Genomic DNA, 25898 nt, shown 5'->3' with positions numbered 1-25898 from the left:
AAATCCAATTTTGCGATTTGGATTAAGTTCCCTAAATCTGTTGAAAGTTTCCCGTAATGATGTTATTAATAACCTTTTTTGGATGTGTTGACGCTTCCCATCTTTGGCTATAGAAACATAGTCTCTTTCTCCAGGTAATGATCGACTGATATCGTCGTCATTACAAAATTCCGAAACATGATTTTTAACATTTTCACTTAAACTTGGTCCATATTTGCTATGTGGTGTCGACAATACACCTTTTTCATTTGCATTTGGCTTGAATTGCCATATATTTATTAACGCCAAATTCTTCTTCCATTTTTTGCATGAACCAAGACTTAGGCAAAACTGTTAAAATTCAAACTTTTTCTGATCTTGTTGTCTCTGTGTGGTCAAATTTCTCTTTGAGCTGGTTGATAATCTCATCAAACTCTTTTGCCTTTTATTTAAAGTTTGACTCTTCGTCTTCTTCATGTGAAAAGGAAAATAGATTTCTTTTAATACCTTTAGAAATTCCTTCGAATTTTTGTGCGGGGTAACTAGATTGTCCACCATCTTGGACCCATTTTTATAATTTTCTACATAACTTCTATTTTATATGAAAAAAATAAAAAAATTATAAAAAATATGTATTCTGGATATTGCAAATTAAAGTTTTTTTTGTAAATAAAAAAAGAGTATTTTTCTTTTCAGTGTATATTTTTTTCATGTTTAGACATCAATACGCTATAACTACGCTCTTTCTTTTTAGATATAAATTATCAAAGATTTCTCCTACTAAAATCGATACGCCCTTTTCAAAAGTTACGCTTGAGTCAAAAAATTCCCAATTGCTGTGGAAAACTCATATTTCCTCCAACCCAAACGGAATACAAACTTTCATTCGAATCAAAAATACATGTTTTTAAAATCTGCATTTTTTGGACGATTTCATTTGGAATTGCGCTATTCTGGTACATCACATGGAGGTGTGTATCGACATCGCTTTGCGAGGTATGTTCATTGATAGATTGTATTTTCACCCACTCTGCATATACCATTAGCATGTGCTGGAAGGTGCGAAAGAGGTACAGGTTTCTTCAATACTTGAATAGCATTCCAACGCTTGGATTCGCAGCATCCCCATCCCAACAGTTCAATGAAGCTGGTATATACTACATACATTGCTGCTATTATGTACACATACTGCTGCCTTAACACATGGCCACCAATCGACAATGGAAGGCTCTCTGCGGCTATCTGACTTTTTACGCTTGCCTGAATCTGGGTCAATCGCTTTCCACGCTTGTTGGAGATTTTAATATTTCCGCTTTCAAGTGAACTCCCGCCATGGCATTGGACGGTTGTACCGAGTGCTGATTCCGAGAATACGATACACTTTCGGGAAATAAAAAAAATCAACCTTTATGTTCAATTAACACCTAGCCGGTCGTACCTACCGAGAGCACAGACTATGGTCATTATCGGAGACGCGATGAGTTCGTCGAGAGGACTGACGCGAGGAACGAGGGGGCGATGTGTACATAACAATGCAAAATTCATGCGACAGCGTTCGAATTCACCAACAATGTGAGTTAATGGTGGCAACCGGTAGCAACACCTCTAGCCAGAGTGAGTATCATGGCTAACAAGGTGGATCGACAATTTGGGTTTGTCATTGACCGCCAGTCGCGAATAACCAGTCAGTCAGCTGCAAGTTTCCCTTTGTCGGCAGCGTTCGTAACGCATCGCACATGTGGATTTGAACGCCTTGGACGTATTCGTTTGTTTTGTTAGATCCGCTCAATAGCGATCTAGTTTATAGAATACTCTGCTTCTGCAAAAAATAAGTTCGATTCTGACCACGACCCTCACCATTTTTTTGACGTAAGACTACGTCTACCATGACGATGTGGGGAAGAGTTTTAATTTCTCTGTTGCCAAGAGGAAGGCCATAAACCTTCGCTATAGATCCAACACACACAACTGAGTCAATATTGTTCGGTTGAGCCATCGCAACTCGTCTTAGGAGTTGGCAGCACCATCTCAGATTGCAGGGAAAAATTGTGGATGTAAAGACAATGGTAATTTAAGCAACCTTGTATACTTGAAATCTTTGAAAGAGAATAAGACTACATTTTGAAAAGGGCATTTTTTTTTCTTTATTTTTTACAAAAATTTATAACTAAAATTTATATTAAAACTATTATATGCAAAATTCTGGTCAAAGGATAAAATGTAGTAAACTGTTTGAATTTTCACAAAAAAAAATTTTTTTAAAGAAAAATTACATTGAAAAAATTATAAAAATTGAAATATATTCAAATTCATTCAAACGTATTTTTTTAAATTCTTAAAAAATAATGTAAATAGCTCTAACAATTTGCAACAAGTCACCCATACATCGAAAGATGGGCATTTTACAGGGAAAATGTATTTCTTACAACATCTTTTTCATGTTTTCTTTTAAAAAATTACAAGTAATCCCAATTTTGTTTAAATTCGAGATAGCGATACAGCGTATTCGATAAAATTTTAGATCTTATGAAATATGAACTTTTGTCGAAGATATTAAGTTTCTGACCTTCCTAATAAAATAATGTTTTAGTCACAATATTTTTGTGTGTAAATTCTCACGTTTGACATGTTTTTGACATGTCTCTAAATAGAAAAAAGTTGCAGAACAAGTAAATCGCGATAATTTATACATTGAAATGTTAAAACTTAAACAATAATAGTAGTTGAAAAAAAAGAAAAAAATTGATGTTGGAAAAATGTATTCCCTGTAAAAGTGCCCATCTTCCGATGTATGGGTGACTTTTTGGAAATTGTACGGGCTATTAGTATCTAATTTTTTCAGAATTTTAAGAAAACATAATTTTGAGAAAAATAAATTTTCATTTTCATATTTTTTTCATTAAAATTTTATGGCACCTTACATTAAAATCTATATAAAAAAATTATTTTTCAGTTGAAATTTTTCGAAAAAAAAATTGAAAAAAAAAAAACTCAAAATTTCACAAAAAACACTCAAAAACTATAAGACCTATAAAATTTTGGTTAGAGAATAAAATGTAGAGAATTATTATTGTTTTCATTAAAAAATACGAAACAATTAAAAAAAATCAATTGAAAAGAAATATTCTTAAAATTAAAATTATTTTTTCTCAAAAATATGTTTTTTTAAATCCTGAAAAAATAGATATGAATAGCTCTCACAATTTCCAACTAGTTACAGGGAAAGAGCTTTTCACACAACTACTTCTTCATGTTCTTTTATTTTAATTACTATAAATGTTTAATTCATAAAATTTTCAAGTACATGTTCTGTGAACTTTTTTCTATTTAGAAACATGTCAAGAACATGTCAAGTGCGAGAATTTACACACAAAAATGTTACGAGTAAAGTATTACTTTTTCAGGAGTTTCTATACAAAAATGCCATGTATTCTAGAAACTATAAAAGTTAAAAGTTTAAGTATTCGACAAAAGATCATAGTTTAATAAGACCTGAGACTATGTCGAAAACGCTATATCGCTATCTTGAGCTAAAACTAAATTAGAATTATTTTTAATTCAAAAATCAAACATTAAAAAATTGTATGGGTGACTTGTTGCAAATTGTAAGGACTATTTACATATTTTTTTGAGAATTAAAAAAAATGTTCTTGAGAAAAATGAATTCCATTTTTTTAAATATTTTTTTTCAGTGTAATTTTTCTTTAAAAAAGTTGTCCTTCATTGACCTTGATCTTTTGACCTGAATTTATTGTTTTTGAGTTATAATTTTTTGTAAGAAATGAAGACAAAAAATGACCCTTCTCAAAAAGTAGTCTAATTCTTTTTCGAAGTTTTCAAGTATGCAAAGTTGCTTAAATGACCAATGTCTTTACACCCATAACGTTTCGCTGCAATCTGAGATGGTGCTGCCAATGGACAGCCGAGTTGGCATAAAATTCGTCTTGATAATCACTTCAGTTGAGAGACAAAATGTCCAAGAGTCATATTATTATTAATTATTCTTAATTACTCTGAAAAAAGGCTACTGAAAACATACCAATCTGTATAATAAACGAATGCCCGCCAGGAAATCGACTCAGTCATGATTGCGCTGTGGTTGATGTTGATGTTTGTTTCCCTAACACAGATCTCAAAATCAATGAGCCAGGAGAAATTGGCGTTGCAAAATAGATACAAGGTGCGAGTACTTTTGTACTCGCGTGCATTTCCGGAATGAGATTCCCCAACACAGACTTCAAAGCTAAAGAGAGGGTACAAAACAAACATTTGTGTGCAAACTTCAATAGCGGTATGAACGCATGAACGCTTTTGCCCGGTTATTCAAGATTGCATTTGAAGATATCCCTCCATGTCTTCAGCTCACTGAACTTCATCGTATACTGTTTAGCAAAACGTTGATAACAATTAGCTGCGATCCAACTTACAAGTCAAAATAAAAACTGGGTGCCTGAAGTTCATCAAACCAAGCCAATTTGCGGTTCGAGAAGTACATACGCTTGGGAGATGCAATAACTTCAGAGAGAAATGTAAAATACATTGATCGTTTAGCCATTCCTCCGTTCACATTTTTGAGAAGACTTTCTTGTCTTTATAGATAGAGGTAAACATAGTTCAACAATGTTGTAGCTCCAATTATTAGAGACATCTTTGTAGAACAAAGTTTTTTCCTATCTCTTGAAATGACCGATATAGCGCCTTTTTTCTAAGTTACGTTAGGGTGACCATGAAAAAAACAGTTTTTCATATTTTTTTTCATATTTTAAATGCAAACTGTCTTCGAAAGACTTTTAGAGCTTACTAATACAAATATTTTTCGATGCAGAACTTGTCGATATCTCAACTTCACTCAAAGTTATTGATATTTCTTACCAAAAACACGCTCTTCTCATTTGTTTGTCATTCTTTCTGGGGCAAACATAAAAAATGTTTGTTGACGGAATATCAAAGAACAGATTTCACTCTCACTCACTCATAATATGTGATTTTCAAGACTATGTTATTTTTTGTATTTGAGTAAATAAAAATTGAAATCATGAGTTTTTGGATGAAAACCCATCAATAACTTTGAGCAGGATTAAGATATTGTCCTGTTCTGTGTCCTGTTGGTATGTCCTGTGTCCTGTTGGTATCGATGAGCTCTAAAAGTCATACGAAGACCATTTTGATGTAGAATTTTAAATATAGAAGTTAGAGTAGAAAAGCCCGTTTTTTCATAGTTACCCTAATGCAACTCAGATAGAAAGCGCTAAAAACAACTTTGTGGGAGATATTTATTGTTTAGACCAAAACTGTCTTAGACAAATCTGTTACATATTATAGAGGGCTCATTTTTATGTTATCAAAAATAGGGTGACCAAAATTGTCGATGAAAAGAAAAATCTAACTTTTTTATCTTTATAGATAGAGATAAACATAGTTGAACAACGGGTTAGCCCCAGTTATTTTAAACAACTTTGTAGAACAAAGCTTTTTTCTATCTTTTAAAATATTCGATTTAGCTCTTTTTTCAAAGTTGCATTAGGGTGACCATGAAAAACCGTGTTTTTTCTGCTTTAACTTTTATATTTCAAATTCAACATCAAAACTGTCTTCGTACGACTTATAGATCATATCGATACCAACATTTTGCGATGCAGAACATGTCTGTATCTTAATCCTACTCAAAATTATTGATGGTTTTTCACTCAAAAACTCATGATTTCAATTTTTATTCACTCGAACATAGCATAGTTTCGAATATCACAAATCATGTAGAGTGAAATATGCTCTATCAAATGCCGCTAATAAACTTTGTTTACGTTTGCCCCAGAAAGAATGACAAACAAGAGAGCGTATTTTTTAGGAAGAAATATCAATAACTTGTATTGAAATTGAGATATCGACAAGTTCTACATCGAAAAATTTTTGTATTAGTAAGCCCTAAAAGTCTTTCGAAGACAGTTTGCATGTGATATTTGAAATATAAAAGTTAGAGCAAAAAAAACTTTTTTTTTCATGGTCACCCTAACGTAACTTAGAAAAAAGACGCTATATCGGTTATTTCAAGAGATAGAGAAAAACTTTGTTCTTCAAAGATGTCTTAAATAATTGGAGCTACAACATTGTTGAACTATGTTTACCTCTATCTATAAAGATAAGAAAATTAGATTTTTTATTTCATCGAAAATTTTGGTCTCCATATTTTTGATAACATAAAAATGAGCTCGACAGTTATTCTCTAAGACGATTTTGTCTAGAGAATAACTGTCGAACTCTAAATACTAATTTCCACTTGAATGCATCTCCTAGACCATTGTGCAATGGTACAATCTGGAGAATTTGCCGCCAGATATTGTTAGCACATATGGGTTGGCCTTGATAAAGATTGATCAAAAGCAAAAAGCGGAAAATTTCATTACGAAGTTCTTTCGAAGCGCTAGGGTACAAGCTTTTAGGTTACCTAATCTTAGTGTGCCCGTCATAGTCTGTGACTTTTGTGCAATTCTGATTATGAATAGATTACGATGTTTAATTTCACAACACGATAACAAGTGCCTTCGTGGCGCAATCGGTTAGCGCGTTCGGCTGTTAACCGAAAGGTTGGTGGTTCGAGTCCACCCGGGGGCGCATTATTTTGCTTGTTAAAATTCCTAAAAATGGAATGGGAGTTATTTTTCCCAAACAATAACACTGAGAACGAAACCGTTTACTACACAATATACTATACCAACTTGTCGGAACATTTTACGTATCGATTTAATGAGTCCGTGACTTACCTGGAAAAAGAAGAAAAAAAGAGAAATTTAGTACATGGAGATGAAGTTGTTTTTTACAGTCAAATTTACACGACAAATTTACAAATTTACAGTCAAAAAAACTAATCTCACCCTACGAAATTAGGACATCAAATTTGAACCCAAACTAAGCAAACCAATTACTACGAAGAATTAATAACATAGCACAAAGAAAGCTTCAGGCGAACCGATGATATTCCAATCATCGCGAAGATGAACGTCCACCCTTCATTTTCCAGCGAAACACACAGAATCTATCAAACTGGGTCACGCAGCAATCACGCCAGAAGAAATTCCCCAATCGAGGGGATATGGCTCCTACACAGAACCATCATCCCATCATCATCGCCGCCGTGAGTCGGCCACAACAGAACCGGGAAGAATCTAGCTGGGAACGTTCCTCTACACGCTTCTCATACCCTCTTGGCTCCTGGGGCTGTTGATGTGTTTGATTAAAAGATTTCCCTCGAAGCAACTTTTTTCTCTTCTCTGTATTCTTTCTCCACTGTTTCAGGGGCTGTCAACCGTACTCGGCCAACGAACCACAACAACAGCCCTCATCAGAAACGCAAACTTTTCCTGCACTCCCGCCCCCCCTGGCTGTCGTATTTCCTCGCTAGCCGCAGCGATGCACCGGATGCTGGAGATAATATGGACGTGTCATATGCACTGTTGGGTCTTGCCATCCCGCCACAGGAAATCCTCCAACCACAAAGCACTATCAGAGTCTTTCTCGTCCAGTCTTCCCACCACCAGTCACACTGCAAAAATACTCACGTTCCCCGACACAACGATACCACCACTAACCGCGTTATGTGGGTCACACTTACATACGACGAGTAGTTTTTTTTCTATCCCTGACGGAACTTATATCCTTATTTCAGTTACCTTTTATTTGAAGATCCCTTAATTATGGCTCTTTATTGTCGGTGTGATTTCCCACAGATCGGTTTTCATCGGTCCCACAAATTGATAATTGCTTTGGATTGAACAACGTGAAACAATATTATTATGTTTCGAACTAGTTCAACTCTGGAAATGTTGACCAATTAACCGAAACTATTGCGGTCCTTGAGGGGTTCAATTTAGAATAAAGCATAACAAAATTTAGAATCCGAAATCACTGCTCATTTCATAGCAGCGGTCCTAGTAAGCGTATTTGAAATCTTTTGATAGCAAATAGTTTGGAAAACCAGCATCCCAAAAATAAAAAATAAAGTTGATCTGTTTCGTTTTGAAAAAATCGTGCAGAATGGAAGCCGAGAAAAGAAATTTGATTTTGGAAATTTTGGATTTGGAAATCGTACTAAAATTGCGAAATCGTTGAAAGGTTGATCAGGTTTTAACATAGTACGTTTTGACAAAGTACGTAGGATGACGAAACGTGCGTGAGAATGGATTTTGGAACCCTCCCAGGCCTGAAACTCTAGAAGGCCACTGTCAGAGATGTCCCCAACAAATTTAAGTTCGTTTTCGCTGATAAATCTGTTCTTGGTTTGGTAACAGATTTGCAACTAAGGACAGAAAACCAAAGTTTTGGTCACAAACAAGACAATGGACTCGAAAATGTATAGGGGAGAGTGCCTGTAGAAGCGTCTGCTTCCGTTTTTCAAGGCTCACAAAGCTCAGGTGAAGCTTTGTCCAGATGTGGCAAGCTACCACAGTCGGGAGGTGCTTCAGTAATACCATGACCAGGGCCCGAAATGTTCGAAGATGCTTCGCTTCGCTTAGACTAGGATTACTCCGGTATTCCCCGTCAACATAATGTGAATTGATTAGAAAATGAGTTGACGAGCGTTGAGAGCGAGGATGACTGATGAACTATTCTATTCAATGATTATTCTAATTGACGTGACTAATGAATACAAATCTGCCTCTTCATTCAACTGACTCCAATCCACACTTCCACTTCCCCCTGGCACGAATCTTTTTACCCGCGTACACAATTTCATTATTACGTCCATATAAGGTAGAACAAAAACTTGATTTCTGATGCAAAAAAATAGTTACGCCATTAATAGACGGTCTATTGTCTATCCACCGTAAACTCAAACCAACAAACTTAGACAGTTATCAGGTATGCTATAAAGATCCTCGCATTAGTATTAGTAAATAGCGTGCAGTTTGGAGGAATTCTGAACAAAATGTTCGTTAATTTTGTCTCCGAGTTAAATTTTGCGAAAAAAGAACCTGCAGAAAACAGTTTTATATAAATAAAATTCAAAAATGTGTCAGTGGTTCTGAACACAACACTATACGCTATTTCATACCTGGGAGTAATTTACGTGTACAAAAAAATGTAGCTCACCTGTAGTATATATCATACCAAGTTGAACTCAAACATCGATACATGCATACATGATACATGAGAGCGAGAAACGAATTCATTTTGAGGGGAGTCACTCCAAAACTCCAAAAAGTCCATTTGACGGGGAAGAATGAAATTAGTTTATCGAGTCGTAGAGGAAGATAGCGAACGAACACCCGACTGACTGCTAAGCCATGTTGACGGAGACTCTGCGTGAAGAAGACAAAAGTAATTTCCAATTAAATAGGAAGGGGAATTTCTTCATAGTCCGCTGACTATCCTCAGTTGAAAATGACTATGCCGAGCCCTGACCCTGACAATGGGGTCGAATACATCTAAAAAGACCTCGATCATCCCATTTGTCCCCAATTCCGTCCAATCGAAAAATATTTGGCAAATGTCAAGTGGAAATTGAAGAAGGGTGCCAAATCAATTCGGGTGGCTGTAGATATGAAAATATCGTAGAATAAAATGGCCGCTGAGGTTGACTAACAGAGATTCCAAACATTGCACAATGGTCCAGGAGATGCATTTAGGTGGAAATTAGCATTTAGAGCTTGGCAGTTATTCTCTAGACAAAAACTGTCTTAGACAAAGTTGTTACTCATGATAGAGCGCTCGTTTTTATGTTGTCAAAAATAGGGTGACCAAAATTGTCGATAAAATTAAGAATCTAACTTTCTTATCTTTATAGATAGAGGTGAACATAGTTCTTTGTAGCTCCATTTATTTGAGACATCTTTGTAGAATAAAGTTTTTCTCTATCTCTTGAAATAACCGATATAGCGATATATATTTTTCTAAGTTACGTTAGGGTTACCATGAAAAAAACGGTTTTTTTGCTCTAACTTTTATGTTTCAAATTTTACATGCAAAAGACTTTTAGGGCTCACTAATACAAACATTTTTCGATGCAGAACTTGTCTATATCTCAACTTTACTCAAAGTTATTTATATTTTTTCCCCCAAAAAACACACTCTTTTCATTTGTTTGTCATTCTTTCTGGGGCAAACTTAAAAAATGTTTGTTGACGGAATTTGAAAGAACAGATTTCACTCAATATATATAATATGTGATTTTCAAAACTATGTTATTTTATGTGTTTGAGTAAATTAAAATTGAAATCATGAGTTTTTGGATGAAAATCCATCAATAACTTTGAGCAGGATTGAGATATTGACATGCTCTGCATCGCAAAATGTTGGTATAAATAAGCTCTAAAAGTCGTACGAAGACCAATTTGATGTAGAGTTTTAAATATAAAAAGAGTAAAAAACCCCGATTTTTCATAGTTACCTTAGGGCAACTCAGATGGAGAGCGCTAAAAACAACTTTGTGGGAGATATTCATTGCTTAGATAAAAACTGTCCTAGTTAAAGTTGTTACAAATGATAGAGCGCTCATTTTTATGTTATCAAAAATAGGGTGACCAAAATTGTTGATGAAATGAAAAAATCTAACTTTTCTATCTTTATAGATAGAGATAAACATAGTTCAACAATGTCGTAGCCCCAGTTATTTTAAACAATTTTGCAGAACAAAGTTTTTTTCTATCTTTCAAAATAATCGATTTAGCGCTTTTTTCTAAGTTGCATTAGGGTGACCATGAAAAAACCTGTTTTTTCTGCTTTAACTTTTATATTTCAAATTCTACATCAAAATGGTCTTCGTACGACTTTTAGAGCTTATCGATACCAACATTTTGCGATGCAGAACTTGTCTATATCTTAATCCTACTCAAAGTTATTGATGATTTTGACGTAGGACTACGTCTAACCGGAAGATATAGGGGGTGAAATGGAAATCTAGGCACTGAACAAGTAGGAAAAAATGCAAGATTTGGAACGCTTATAACTCGAGCATTTCTCAATAGATCGCAAAGGTTTTTGCATCAATTGATAGGAAATATATCTACGCATCTATCATAACGAATAACATTTCATTTTTCTTGAGATAAATAATTGAATAATTGTGAAATATCAACCATTGTCCAAATACACTATGTGCCCATTTTTGATTGGTCCATTTTGTGCTCCTCAAATCGTACCGACCAAAACGGGCAACCAGAGCAGCAGCGAAATAGAATGAAGCACGATTGGAAAGGAAAAAGAAAAAAATGAGGGAAACATTGGTCGCAGTCTCACACATGCGTAATTCTCGAGCCAGCCAGTCAGCTTCAAAATCCCCTCTCCGCTGCCGTAACGATCATTCTCATCCGAACCGTACACCACATCGTTTCGCATCACCTCACATCAACAAACCAACACAAGCAGCCATGGTTGGATATGGCAAAGGAGGAAAAGTGAAGGGAAAGGCAAAATCCCGCTCGAACCTTGATCTGGAGTTCCCGCTCGTGTTGATCTGGAGTTCCCCGCAAGGGTAGCTAGGCCGAGCGCGTTAGTACCAGTGTACCAGTCCACCTAGCCGGCGTTATATAGCTTCGGCCGCCGAAGTGATCGAGTTAGCTGGCAAAGCTGTTCGCGACGATAAGAAAACCTGCATTCGGAACAGAACACATTCGGTTCGGTGAACATCAAGACAACAGGCAGTTGCAGCGAGTGGCGAGTGGCAAACGCAATCGCAAAACGGCATCAGGTAACAGAAGAAAAAAGTTTGTTCTTTATACAAACTGCTTTGGCGGCAAATCCAGAACAAGGCGGCATCGAGGGCGTTCGAAATGGTTTTTTTCAAAACCACGAGTACTAAGTTTTCTAAATTGGAACCATTCCATAAAACAAGGCGCTTTTCAGGGCCATTAAACCTTCCAAAAAAGAGTTTAGGAAATAAAGTTCAATGCTTTCTAAAACATTATCCAAAATAATAATAAAACACAAATTGATGTTTTCATAATTTGTTTGCCAGGATCTGATGAGTATGTGAATTTGGCAGTTGTTCTGAGCTTATTGATAGTTGGGGACTTTCCTGATTATTCAATTTTCACCAATTCTTAAATTGTTTCGAGATTGAAAGTACAGTAATCTACAATTAGTTCGACATTTAGCTAATTGGACGGACATGTAATGTGACTTATTTAGTTGGACATTTTTGTAAACATAGAGATCCAAATTATGATCCCACATTGAAAGTCGACACTGTACCACTGTCATCGCAAATGTTCAATTACAGGTTAAAATTACCTCCAATCCGACACTGAGTAGTGGTAATGCGACGTGTCATTGAATGTAATTTACTGTAAAATATGTCACAAGCTGGATGGGAAGAAATTTTCCAACTGTGAAAGCTGTGGCGAGTGACAACAAATCGCTAAACAGGAAGGTTTAGCCGAACAAGATGGGGATATCGAGTGATAACAAAACAATAAACTCTTTAGACTTTTTGTGATCCTGAAAAGGACCCTTTTTAGTCTGTATGTGAATCCAACGAGCGAACAAATCGTAATGAATGTATTTTTTTTGCCATCGCTCCCTTTTAACGCTCATTCGTTCGTCTCGTTGGACCCGCCCCTTTGGCTGAGTCTGCCGATTTGTCTCTATCCTGTGAGTGTGTACCGCTAGAGTATAAAACACGCGGACCCCAAAAAAATATCTTATTTTCCTTTAAACCGTAAACCCGTGTGGTTGTACGGCATCGGCATCGTGTACTCAACAAAGGAGGAAAAGAGAAGGGAAAGGCAAAATCCCGCTCGAACCGTGGTGGTCTGCAATTTCCCGTAGGTGTATCCGCCAATTGCACCGGAAAAGGTAGCTAGGTCGAGCGCGTTAGTACTTGTGTACCAGTCCATCTAGCCGGCGTTATATAGTTTCGGCCGCCGGAGTGATCGAGTTAGCTGGCAAAGCTGCTCGCGACGATAAGAAAACCTGCATTCGGAACATAACACATTCGGTTCGGTGGACATCAAGACAACAGGCAGTTGCAGCGAATGGCGAGTGGCAAACGCAATCGCAAAACGGCATCAGGTAGCAGAAGAAAAAAGTTTGTTTATACAAACTGCTTTGGTGGCAAATCCAGAACAAGGCGGCATCGAGGGCGTTCGAAATGGTTTTTTTCAAAACCACGAGTACTAAGTTTTCTAAATTGGAACCATTCCATAAAACAAGGCGCTTTTCAGAGCCATTAAACCTTCCAAAAAAGAGTTTAGGAAATAAAGTTCAATGCTTTCTAAAACATTATCCAAAATAATAATAAAACACAAATTGATGTTTTCATAATTTGTTTGCCAGGATTTGATGAGTATGTGAATTTGGCAGTTGTTCTGAGCTTATTGATAGTTGGGGACTTTCCTGATTATTCAATTTTCACCAATTCTTAAATTGTTTCCAGATTTAAAGTACAGTAATCTACAATTAGTTCGACATTTAGCTAATTGGACGGACATGTAATGCGACTTATTTAGTTGGACATTTTTGTAAACATAGAGATCCAAATTATGACCCCACATTGAAAGTCGACACTGTACCACTGTCATCGCAAATGTTCAATTACAGGTTAAAATTACCTCCAATCCGGCACTGAGTGGTGGTAATGCGACGTGCCATTGAATGTAATTTACTGTAAAATATGTCACAAGCTGGATGGGAAAAAATTTTCCAACTGTGAAAGCTGTGGCGAGTGACAACAAATCGCTAAACAGGAAGGTTTAGCCGAACAAGATGGGGATATCGAGTGATAACAAAACAATAAACTCTTTAGACTTTTTGTGATCCTGAAAAGGACCCTTTTTAGTCTGTATGTGAATCCAACGAGCGAACAAATCGTAATGAATGTATTTTTTTGCCATCGCTCCCTTTTAACGCTCATTCGTTCGTCTCGTTGGACCCGCCCCTTTGGCTGAGTCTGCCGATTTGTCTCTATCCTGTGAGTGTGTACCGCTAGAGTATAAAACACGCGGACCCCAAAAAAATATCTTATTTTCCTTTAAACCGTAAACCCGTGTGGTTGTACGGCATCGGCATCGTGTACTCAACAAAGGAGGAAAAGAGAAGGGAAAGGCAAAATCCCGCTCGAACCGTGGTGGTCTGCAATTTCCCGTAGGTGTATCCGCCAATTGCACCGGAAAAGGTAGCTAGGTCGAGCGCGTTAGTACTTGTGTACCAGTCCATCTAGCCGGCGTTATATAGTTTCGGCCGCCGGAGTGATCGAGTTAGCTGGCAAAGCTGCTCGCGACGATAAGAAAACCTGCATTCGGAACATAACACATTCGGTTCGGTGGACATCAAGACAACAGGCAGTTGCAGCGAATGGCGAGTGGCAAACGCAATCGCAAAACGGCATCAGGTAGCAGAAGAAAAAAGTTTGTTTATACAAACTGCTTTGGTGGCAAATCCAGAACAAGGCGGCATCGAGGGCGTTCGAAATGGTTTTTTTCAAAACCACGAGTACTAAGTTTTCTAAATTGGAACCATTCCATAAAACAAGGCGCTTTTCAGAGCCATTAAACCTTCCAAAAAAGAGTTTAGGAAATAAAGTTCAATGCTTTCTAAAACATTATCCAAAATAATAATAAAACACAAATTGATGTTTTCATAATTTGTTTGCCAGGATTTGATGAGTATGTGAATTTGGCAGTTGTTCTGAGCTTATTGATAGTTGGGGACTTTCCTGATTATTCAATTTTCACCAATTCTTAAATTGTTTCCAGATTTAAAGTACAGTAATCTACAATTAGTTCGACATTTAGCTAATTGGACGGACATGTAATGCGACTTATTTAGTTGGACATTTTTGTAAACATAGAGATCCAAATTATGACCCCACATTGAAAGTCGACACTGTACCACTGTCATCGCAAATGTTCAATTACAGGTTAAAATTACCTCCAATCCGGCACTGAGTGGTGGTAATGCGACGTGCCATTGAATGTAATTTACTGTAAAATATGTCACAAGCTGGATGGGAAGAAATTTTCCAACTGTGAAAGCTGTGGCGAGTGACAACAAATCGCTAAACAGGAAGGTTTAGCCGAACAAGATGGGGATATCGAGTGATAACAAAACAATAAACTCTTTAGACTTTTTGTGATCCTGAAAAGGACCCTTTTTAGTCTGTATGTGAATCCAACGAGCGAACAAATCGTAATGAATGTATTTTTTTGCCATCGCTCCCTTTTAACGCTCATTCGTTCGTCTCGTTGGACCCGCCCCTTTGGCTGAGTCTGCCGATTTGTCTCTATCCTGTGAGTGTGTACCGCTAGAGTATAAAACACGCGGACCCCAAAAAAATATCTTATTTTCCTTTAAACCGTAAACCCGTGTGGTTGTACGGCATCGGCATCGTGTACTCAACAAAGGAGGAAAAGAGAAGGGAAAGGCAAAATCCCGCTCGAACCGTGGTGGTCTGCAATTTCCCGTAGGTGTATCCGCCAATTGCACCGGAAAAGGTAGCTAGGTCGAGCGCGTTAGTACTTGTGTACCAGTCCATCTAGCCGGCGTTATATAGTTTCGGCCGCCGGAGTGATCGAGTTAGCTGGCAAAGCTGCTCGCGACGATAAGAAAACCTGCATTCGGAACATAACACATTCGGTTCGGTGGACATCAAGACAACAGGCAGTTGCAGCGAATGGCGAGTGGCAAACGCAATCGCAAAACGGCATCAGGTAGCAGAAGAAAAAAGTTTGTTTATACAAACTGCTTTGGTGGCAAATCCAGAACAAGGCGGCATCGAGGGCGTTCGAAATGGTTTTTTTCAAAACCACGAGTACTAAGTTTTCTAAATTGGAACCATTCCATAAAACAAGGCGCTTTTCAGAGCCATTAAACCTTCCAAAAAAGAGTTTAGGAAATAAAGTTCAATGCTTTCTAAAACATTATCCAAAATAATAATAAAACACAAATTGATGTTTTCATAATTTGTTTGCCAGGATTTGATGAGTATGTGAATTTGGCAGTTGTTCTGAGCTTATTGATAGTTGGGGACTTTCCTGATTATTCAATTTTCACCAATTCTTAAATTGTTTCCAGATTTAAAGTACAGTAATCTACAATTAGTTCGACATTTAGCTAATTGGACGGACATGTAATGCGACTTATTTAGTTGGACATTTTTGTAAACATAGAGATCCAAATTATGACCCCACATTGAAAGTCGACACTGTACCACTGTCATCGCAAATGTTCAATTACAGGTTAAAATTACCTCCAATCCGGCACTGAGTGGTGGTAATGCGACGTGCCATTGAATGTAATTTACTGTAAAATATGTCACAAGCTGGATGGGAAGAAATTTTCCAACTGTGAAAGCTGTGGCGAGTGACAACAAATCGCCAAACAGGAAGGTTTAGCCGAACAAGATGGGAATATCGAGTGATAACAAAAACACAACACCAAAGGTTCTTTTCAGAACCATCAACATATTCATAAAGAGTAAACAGTAAACTAATCCATTTTTCAGGTAGATAGGTAGGTATTCACGTAGGTGAAGAAAATAAAACAATATATTTAAAATATATATTTAACAAAAGCTGTCCCCTTTGTATAGTCCTACGTCACTCCGGTTATGTCCCCGACATTACCCACCCGTCTTTTTTTTTCCCCAAAAACTAATGATTTCAATTTTAATTTACTCAAACACGAAAAATAACATAGTTCCGAAAATCACACATCATGTAGACTGAAATATGCTCTTTTAAATGCCGCCAATAAACTTTGTTTGCGTTTGCCCCAGAAAGAATGACAAACAATTGAAGAGAGTGCTTTTTTTTTTTGGGAGGAAATATCGATAACTTTGAGTGAAGTTGAGATATCGACAAGTACTGCATCGAAAAATGTTTGTATTAGTAAGCTCCAAAAGTCATTCGAAGACAGTTTGCATGTAGAATTTGTAATATAAAAGTTAGAGCGAAAAAATAGTTTTTTTTTATGGTGACCCTAACGTAACTTAGAAAAAAGGCGATTATTTCAAGAGATAGAGATAAACTTTGTTCTACAAAGATGTCTCAAATAACTGGGACTACAACATTGTCGAACTATGTTTACCTCTATCTCTAAAGATGAGAAAGTTATATTTTTTATTTCATCGACAAATTTGGTCACCCTATTTTTGATAACATAAAAATGAGCGCTCTATCATATGTAACAACTTTGTCTAAGACAGCTTTTGTTGAGAGAATATCTGTCAAGCTCTAAATGCTAATTTCCACTTAAATGCATCTCCTGGAAAGAACCTGGAACCTGGAAAGAACAATAAATTAACTGCATTTTTATATAAAAACATTTATTGTACCTTCGACCAATCCCGTAAACAACTGGTTTTGTGATTCCGGATTCTAAATGAATTAAGCTTAACTACAGATCAGTGTTGCCATAGTGAAACCATACCTTAAACCTCCATAGGTTTACGTCTCACTTAACATATGAAAAAATATGAATATATATATATTTTTAGGCCTGTCAGAAATTAGTGGAACGATTAGTAACGATATATGATAGATCATATCCTCGTAATATTATTTTCATTCGTTATTTTTAATACGTCTTCCAGTAATGATGCTAAATCAGAAAACAGGTAACGATTTTATGAAGCTATGTGACGTAAATAACTACAGGTAGGACTCGATTATATATAATCGCAATTTCACTTTCAACCTTAATTTTCGAAACCAATATATAATCGAATCACAAGAAAACTATTTTTCTTTTAATGTTTGACATTCATACATTAATGAAAAAATTGTTTTCTTGCGATTCGATTATGTATAGGATTTCAAAATAATTGTTGAAAAAAAATGGTCGACTATATATAATCGAGTCCGACCTGTATTATACACTCGACAAAAAAATTAGACGAACAAAGAGCGAAGCGTAAACAACATAAATTTTTGCCACTTCGAATATGTTGAATTTCGTACCAACGAGTCTTTTTGCGGGGAGTGTTACTTCATTACTTCAATATGAATAAAAAAAAGCTGCGGAAAGTCATTACATTTTGGTGGAAGTTTATGGTGATCAAGCTCCAACTGAGCGAACGTGTCAGACGTGGTTTGCACGGTTTAAAAGTGGTAATTTTGACTTGGAAGAAGAAGAACGTTCCGGACCTCCAAAAAAGTTTGAAGATGAAGAATTGGAGGCTTTACTCGATCATGATCCGTCACAAATGCAACATGAACTTGCAGATACACTTGGAGTAGCTCAGCAAACCTTATCCGATCATTTGAAAGCTATGGGAATGATCCTAAAGATAGGACATTGGGTGCCGTATGAATTGAAGCCACGAGACGCCGAACGCCGTTTTTTCACGTGCAAACAACTGCTCCAACGGCATAAAAGAAAGGGTTTTATTGCATCGAATTGTTACTGGCGATGAAAAGTGGGTCCATTACGACAATACTAAACGTCGGGCAACGTATGGATACCCCGGCCATGCATCAACATCGACGACCGTGCGCAATATTCACGGCCAGAAGCTTATGTCGTCTATTTGGTGAGACAAGTTAGGTGTGGTGTACTATGAGCTGCTAAAACCGAATGAAACCATTACGGTGGACCTCTACCGACGACAATACATGCGTTTGAGCCGTGCACTGAAGCATAAACGGCCACCATACCAGAGAAGACACGATAAAGTTATTTTGCAGCATGACAATGCTCGGCCGCGTGTCGCGAAACCGGTCAAAACATACTTGGAAATGCTGAAATGGGAGGTCCTATCCCACCAGCCGTATTCTCCAGACACTGCTCCGTCCGATTACTACCCTTTTCGATCGATGCAACATGGCCTGGTTGACCAGCAAACGAGAAGTGGTGTTGGTTCAAATCGTGGATGGCTTATTTATACCAAATAAGTTGAAAACGGTCACGCGTATTCTAGAGCTTGCCACTCAGAATGTATAGCACATCAAAAAAGTCATAGAAAATTTTCGATTCGATTGGTATGCTACTCATCAGAATCCGTTTGCTGCGAGAAAAGTTACTAACGTTAACATTATTTCATAAAAACGTGACCTGTTTTCTGATTGCCTGAAAGACGTAGTTCTACGTAGAAAAACCCTTCACTGGTAAAGTAGCTATCTTTCAGTCGAATTTATGTGGCATATTAGAAAACAGATTCATAAAAATGTTTTGGTTCGTATCCAAATCGATCAGAATAACCAGAATTATATTATCACCTGTGTTGCATATTGTCATTAGAAATATCACTTCGTTTTCCCTATTCTGAGATTCGTTGTACTCAGAAAGAATAACGTCTGAAGAGAACAAGTTTCCATTTGAACGTTTTGAAGTATATTTTGACTACTTTTACAACATATCCTCGAGCATTTACATACTGCAGTCGTTTTATTGCGCTCGCTTGTCTATTCCAACAAATCGAGTGCATTCGATGCCGAAGATCCGTTATTGGTTGAATTTTTGTAACTTCTCATGCTACACCTCGCCGAGTTTGTTCTACCAAAAACAGATGATGGTGATGGGCAACCACATTTTTTTCTAACTAAATAACTTGATCGTCATTGTATTGGGAGTGGTCAACAGCAATTCGTTTTCAGAAAATCAACGTTGAATTCCTCTATAAAAATATACTTTTTATTAAATTTCCATCTATGGACCAAATAATTCTGACCAAATTCAGATCTCATTACCCAGTAACAGCGCCATTATCGTCGACCGCACGGTACCGCAATGCAACCTTCGTGGGGGCTCTGTCTTTAGGCTTCATCACAATCCCCATTTTTCCATAATTGGATCTCTGGAAATCGTACCCAAATAGACCAGAGCTGGTAAACCCTAATCAATCAGTTGATATTAACAGACCTTTCCAGGAAAATGTCAACCTACCGACGTCCTCTTCTCAGCAGCGTAATTCCATCGCAATCCGGCAGTCGTCCTTCAATGCTCTGATAAAACTCAACTCCCCGTTACATCAGCACAGCGCAAAAATCGACCTTCCTTTTCTGCTCCCGGCTCCGAATTCCGCCGAGGGACATTTGTTTTGTTCGTTATGAACTATCCTTCGCAGGCGTGACCTTTCCAGTGTTAGCTCTGGGTTCCGTTTTTTTATTCTGTTATTTATTTATTTTTCCTTACGTGGTCCCATCATCGTTCGGTGGCTGTCATTCCCCGAAGCAAGGTCGCGCGTACGGCTATCACGCTGAGAAGGACTTTTTTTCTGCTCAGCTGGTGCCGTCTCCGGAGAATACCTCGGGACGCGACTGATGAAGACATTTGCCCCCGTTCTCATTCGGTAGCCATTGTCCCACCCTTCGACAGATACCGTCATTTGCGTGTATCGTCATCGCAGGCAAGAAAAAAAAAGAATCTCTTCTGCGCTTCGAAAATAAATATGCATAACTTATGCTGGCTGGAATGAAAAAAAAAATGCTGACGGAACGGGATTTGCTTGGTGATGACGGTCGAAGGTAGAACGCGCCGGGAATGAGATTCGAAGTGCTTTATTTTGCAATGTCGCACAGAGCAAACATCGTCACTATCAGCACCGACGAAGACGACTTCGGAATCACGATTGAACATGGAAAAAATGGAGAGCGTAATAATGAATGAAAGCAAATTACATTCACTCCCAGTTCTTCGGAAACGATATGACAAACAGCTATCGTTAGTGGGAACTCGTGTCCTCGCGAACGTTTTCGATTGAAACGCCATACAGCATAGTCATAAGCAGATGAACTGAGCTGAGTATCAACGCAATTAACAGAATATTCAAAAAAACACATACACTGACTTCAAGCAAAAATAGGTGAATCAATTCTGCTTGTTAGCTCGTATTGACCAGAGAGTTTCACCTCATGGAGAATCATATTTTCTAATTTCTTTTCATAAAACTAAGATGAAACAGTCGTTATCCATCATATAACACAATATGTCATTGCGTTATATTTTGCGAAACCAATCATACTAATTCATGTATAAATCCATTTCCGCACAGTCAATACTTCATGGAGCTCTATCAGCGTTACATCGCGCAATTTCAGCGATAATCGCTCGCTGTATATTAATTCATATTTATCCTTCCTGTTGGTCGGTGTTTTTTTTCGAGCTATATCTCGCTATCTCCAAACAGGCACCATATTATCAACAACATACACCACCCAAACCGGACGGGATTTGTGGCAATAACCGATAAACAGCTCTATTCAGCTGAGCCGTTACTCATATCCCGAGCCAACCGACCGACCGAGTTTATTTATTCAGCAGAGCTAATGAATACGTGATACGAAAGACAACAGGCGGAGGACACTTATCTCCCGACCGTACCGACCGTCGTGTGTTTCATCAGCACTACCGGTCAACGAGAAAATCATGGAGCGGTGGTCACACTAATGTATGCTGCCCAATGTTTTGTTTTCTTCATTAGCTCGAACGCCTAAATTGCCACAATGATACAGTACTTTTTGGCTTTTTTTTTTGCTCTGTGGAGTTAGAGGCTTATTATTGGCCTTCTTCATTATAAATGTTATTCCCGACCCATTATCATAATTTTGCGGTTTTTTGGTGTGTTCGAATGGTGAAGCTGTGTATCACGAGCACAATGACGATATATAATTTCAGTGGATAGAATATTACTTTCAGTCGTTCCTGTGCGGGTTCAGCTCTATTCTTTGATGATACAGTTAGCGGTAAACGAACATAGGAATAATTTCATGAAAAATGGTTTCATAAAAAAATTCATCCAAAGCTCCAAATACTTGCGGTCAGCTCAAGTCAAATGTTCTACGCGAAAACTTTTTACACTATGTTGTGCATAGAACTTCTTGCATATCATGTTCTTCTAATACGGATATACCTTCACCAATAATAAATTCAAATCTAATTTTACTTCAAGGTGGTAAAAGATTAATTTTTTTCTACGTCAATAGAACCGATTTTTAACATATTATATTCATTTTCAGAAAAGAAATCTGTTTGAACGTTTGTATCGTTTCGAAATATATATCAAGTAATACATTCATCCATCAACAACATCTCCTCAACAAACACTTCTAAGGAATTTTGCACTAAATTGTTCATGAAAAAGCAATAAATTGTTAATGAGTAAAAATATCTTAACTAATTAGACTACTTCACGTACTTTCTTTTGCATGAACTATTAGTCTTCTGATTAGTGCGCAAAGCGCCTGGCCGGGTAAGGGTGTAAAAAGTGCCCCAAAACCAAATCACTAGCTGTATGGCAAATATTGTATAGGATATTAAATAAGAAATTTTGACGGTTTATTTGAACTCCTATGTGGTTTGACATAGGATCTATGGTGAAAAACGTACTTTTTGGATTATTTCACGCCATCTTCAAAAGCTTCGAGATAAAAATTTAAAAAAAATACTGAATGTGGATCCTACTATGGTGTATCAAGAAAAATTTTCGAAAGAAAATTTCATCCAAAATTAAAGTACTAAAAAAAATATTAAAATTTCGCAAAATTTTTTTTTGGGATTTAGAGATTTGGTACTACTCTAATTGTTATTTAAATGTGTTCCTACGGCTTTTCTAGATATGTGTGATTTTTTTCAGATTTTTTTCAGTGTTGCGCGGTACAAAAACTGTTTTTTTTATATTTCCGAAGGGTCTGGCTGGGCAAGGGAGTGAACAGTCCCCAAACCAAATCACCCTCTGTATGAAAAATTTTGTATAGGGTACTAAATAAAACATTTTGGCAGTAGTACCAGATATTTGAGTCCTTATATGGTACACCATAGGATCTATGGTGAAAAATTCACCTTTTCTTTTTTTTTCACGCCATTCTCAATAGCTTTGAGACAAAAATATGAAAAAAATACTAAAAGTACATCTTACTAAGGTGTATCGGTCAATATTTTCAAACAATTTTTTCATCAAAAAATTAAAAATGTTTTTAAATTAATCTTTATTTTCATTTCAAATTGAACTTAATTTTTTTTTTATTTTGAGATTCAGTACTACTCTAGTTTGTCTTCAAGTTTCTTTCTACGTCTATTTTAGGTATATGTGATTTTTTTTAAATTATATATATTTTCAGGCATTTCGAAATTTAGACAAAAAATATTACTTTGAGACCCAATTTTACTCTAATTTTTATTTAAATGCGTTCGTATGTGCTGTTTTTTCGACATGTAGCTTATTTTTTTCTTGAATTTTTAAGAGAATTGCGCAAAATAATTGTTTTTGCCCCTTGGGCATTTTTAATTTATTTTGAATTTAGAGACCCATTACTGCTCTATTATTTTTTAAATTTTGTTTTTCATATGTCTAAAATTTGTCGGTATATTTAGAGCATTGCGCTGTACAAAGATTTTTTTCTCGTATCTTAAAATATACGAGATTATCTTTACATTGGATTTAGATGGTTTACCAAATTCATAGGAGTCAGCAGTACGATGGAGCTCTGTGAGAAGAATGAGAAGAACACTTAAGGAATCCGAATTATTTTTATTTTTTTTATTTTAATCTTACAATTGAAAACCACGAATACAATAAAATAATCGATTTCAAGAAAATAAAAATCATTCAGCTCGCGCAGTCCGAAGACATCGGTCGCAAATTTGTTCGCGACTATTATAGAGTGGAGATTATACCGTTATCAGTTCGTGGCTGGTGAAGTTATTTCGCCCTAACGGGGTTCTCTTTATTGCGCGAGTGAGGAGAGCAGCAATCACTACCAGCGTGAGGAAGAAGTCCTCCACGGCGGACGCGGTGCGTGTGCCGTATCATCGCTGTGTGTGCTTTAGCATCGTCATCGATTCCATCATCGTGTTTTGGTGCGATATACCGTTGCATCTGTGCCGAGCGATTGCCACGCGGTTCGATTGGGACACCGTTTCAATTCATTCGCATTGGTGTGCGATTTAGGTATAATATATATTAGGTTTAGAAATATAAAAAAAAATAAAAATTATATTATTTTATAACTGCCGTAATGGCAGAATGTCATGTTGACATGGAGATTGAAACTACTGTTTCCTCCTCACTAGCTACAACGGGGGCTGGGAAGTCGCTTAAACGCGTTCCCCCCTCAGAAGATGTCTCTTCAGAGAAAGAGGTAATCTACCTTAACAAGCCCCCCTCAAGAAAATTGGCAAACTTTTCCTCCTCGCCCCCTCAATCTCCCGCTCCCGCTTCCGCTCTACTACCTAACTTGCCTCCCAGCCCTACTGATCCCGCTCCCGTTCAACAATCGACCTCGTCCTCCCCCTCAGTTGTTTCCTCTCCTCGTGTCAAGGTCTATCCAGACGATGCACTTGGAGCTGGTCCATGGGTTGTTTTTTTCCGGCCTAAACTAAAAGGAAAGTCAATTAATGTCATTCAGGTTTCGAAAGATCTGGCAAGATTATATTCCTCCGTGGTCGAAATCTCTAAGGTTAGACCGAACAAACTGCGTGTTGTCGTGAGTGATCGGAAACACGCGAATGCAATTGTGATCGACGAGAGATTCTCCCTAGAGTATCGCGTCTACGTGCCCTCCCATGACGTAGAAATCTCGGGGGTGGTAACTGAAACTGGTCTGACGTGCGAAATGATAAAAGAAGGAGTTGGTAAATTTAAAAGACTCCCGTTGGTGGGTGTTAAAATTTTGGACAGCCGCCAACTAGGAAAAGTATCCCAGGAAGAGGGAAAAACTAAATTCACGCCGTCAGACTCGTTTCGAGTAACTTTTGCTGGTTCCGCTCTACCTGACTACGTCATGGTGGGCAAATTGAGACTACCTGTGCGACTCTTCGTGCCAAAGCCCATGACTTGCAACAAATGTAAGTCAGTTGGTCACACTTCGGATTATTGTGCCAACAAGGAGCGCTGTGCCACTTGCGGAGAGCAACATGAGGGGAAATCCTGCAGTGCGACTGAGCATAAATGTCCATATTGCGGGGGATCCCCACACGAGCTCTCAGTTTGTGAAACTTACAAGAGTCGCTGGGAGAAACAGAAGCGCTCTTTGAAGGAACGCTCGAAACGCACTTTTGCGGATATTTTGAAGGGCGCTTCTCCACGGGCCCAACAACAACAACCAATCAACACACAAAATGTCTTCGCCACGTTGCCCGTTGACGAAATAGAAGCGGACACAGCTAACGGGGGCACACCGTTCATTTTCCAAGGGAATCCCCGGCGCAAAAATGTGACCACTCCCAAAGTTCAAGGACAAGCCCCTCCGGTGATACCCCCTGTTAGCATGCCTAAAAAATCGAGTGCAGCGGACAAGCAAAATCAGGTTCCTCCTGGATTCCGTGGGAATAATTCACCTTCGAATGGCCCAGCACTCGAGGGGACATCAAAAACCCCAACTGTCCCTGTTTTTCCGTCCAGTTCAACTTCCCAATCGGGATTTATAAAGTTGTCTGACCTTTTGGACCAAATCTTCAAGTGTTTTAATGTTTCCGACTCCATCAGAACCATTGTCATTTCAATGCTTCCAGTATTAAAGACAATTTTGCAACAATTGATGCAAACATGGCCCCTCCTTGCAATGATTATCTCTCTTGATGTCTAATTTAAATAGAGAGGTCGGAGATATCACTGTTTTACAGTGGAATTGTCGTAGTCTTATCCCTAAATTGGATACATTCAAATTTTTAATTCATAACTTCAATTGTGATGTTTTTGCTCTGTCCGAAACTTGGCTTTCTTCGCGAGATGATCTCTCTTTCCACGATTTTAATATCATACGCTTGGACCGTGATGACAGATACGGAGGGGTGCTATTGGGTATCAATAAGTGCCACTCATTTTTTCGAATTGACCTTCCACCTATTGGAGGGATCGAAGCTGTTGCTTGTCATGCAAACATCAGAGGCAAAGACCTCTGTATTGTCAGCTTGTATTGGCCTCCGAGAGCTGCGGTTAGCCGCAATCAACTTGTTGACATGTGCTCACTCCTTCCTGAGCCACGATTGATCTTGGGAGACTTCAACTCTCACGGAACTGCCTGGGGGGAACAGTACGACGACAATCGTTCATT

General features: G+C 37.6%; 1 protein-coding gene and 1 non-coding gene across 8 annotated transcripts in view; one reads left to right on the top strand and one right to left on the bottom strand.

The window, feature by feature from the left end:
* The window catches only part of LOC129775156 (disintegrin and metalloproteinase domain-containing protein 10), a 237532-nt gene that overhangs the window by 151356 nt on the left and 60278 nt on the right, over positions 1–25898 (bottom strand). The window lies entirely within an intron of this gene.
* Positions 6515–6588, top strand: Trnan-guu (transfer RNA asparagine (anticodon GUU)). Its single transcript has one exon. It is a non-coding gene; the product is annotated as a tRNA-Asn (tRNA).

Source organism: Toxorhynchites rutilus, chromosome 3 (genome assembly GCF_029784135.1).
Source record: "Toxorhynchites rutilus septentrionalis strain SRP chromosome 3, ASM2978413v1, whole genome shotgun sequence".
NCBI lineage: Eukaryota > Metazoa > Arthropoda > Insecta > Diptera > Culicidae > Toxorhynchites > Toxorhynchites rutilus.
This window is presented reverse-complemented; position numbering and strand designations above follow the sequence as displayed.